General features: G+C 49.0%; 1 protein-coding gene across 2 annotated transcripts in view; it reads right to left on the bottom strand.

Moving 5' to 3' along the window:
• The window catches only part of ZC3H3 (zinc finger CCCH-type containing 3), a 345,409-nt gene that overhangs the window by 283,244 nt on the left and 61,133 nt on the right, over positions 1 to 1,032 (bottom strand). The gene's annotated exons all lie outside the window — the stretch shown is intronic.

Raw genomic sequence — 1,032 nt, 5'->3', positions numbered from 1 at the left:
TTTGAATTTCCCGGGCTTCATTTGCATAAAGCCGGGCGCCGCCGTTTTTAAATGTCCGCTAGTGCGGACTCTGTGCCGCGCAGCTACACGCGGCATGGAGTCCGCACTAGCGGACATTTAAAAATGGCGGTGCCCGGCTTTATGCAAATGAAGCCTGGGAAATTCAAATCCCGGGCTTCATTTGCAACTCCGGTTGCCTACATTACCACCCTAGTTCGAACTAGGGTGGTAGTGTAGACATACCCACTGTGCCTTAGGTGGGACTTGGCCTATCATCAGTTTCAGTGCTCTGTTGAAAGTCAGGGGAACTGCTGTGTAGTCCACCAGCAGAAGATTTGCTCTCAGGACCCTGTATGGAGTTGTTATTAGTAAGAACAGGAGAAAAGCTGAAACTGAAGAGGCAGCAGGAGGGATGTACACCCTGAAGTAAAAGGTTGGGATTAACTATGTTTAAGATCCTATTCTCAAGCCTGCTCACTCTCTTCTATAGGAAAGAGACTAATGATTTATCTCTTCTGCTGATATTTATAAAAGTGTTTTAGAATCACAGAAATATAGAGCTGGAAAGGACCTTCGGAGGCAATCTAGTACATCTCCCCGTGCTGAGGCAGGACCATATAAACTTACCCAACCTCTGATAGGTGTTTGTCTAACCTAGTGGTCTTCAACCTTTTTAAGCACAAGATCACTTTTTGAATTTAAGTCAATCCAGGATCTCCTTCAAACCCAAATACCCTTGACCTGCCTCTTTCCCTATCCCTTCTCCAAGGCCCTTGACCTACCTTTTCTTTGAAGCCCTGCCCTACTCACTCTGTGGAGATGGGGTATAGGGTAGGGGGACACCCTGACATCAGCGCCCCTTCCTCTGTCTCTCCCACTCTGCACAAGAAGCGGGAGGATCGCAGGGGGGGCAACTTCAAGGCAGAGGGCAGGAGCAGCATAGCAGTGAGGGGAGAGGCAGCTGAACTGATGACAACTGATAGCCTCCCAGCCAAACCAGTCAGGATCATCTGTCAGGGCCTCCAGGATCGA

Source organism: Pelodiscus sinensis, chromosome 2 (genome assembly GCF_052426305.1).
Source record: "Pelodiscus sinensis isolate ZL-2025 chromosome 2, ASM5242630v1, whole genome shotgun sequence".
NCBI lineage: Eukaryota > Metazoa > Chordata > Testudines > Trionychidae > Pelodiscus > Pelodiscus sinensis.
The sequence above is the reverse complement of the archived record's forward strand: the minus strand, read 5'-3'. Positions and strand labels throughout refer to the sequence as shown.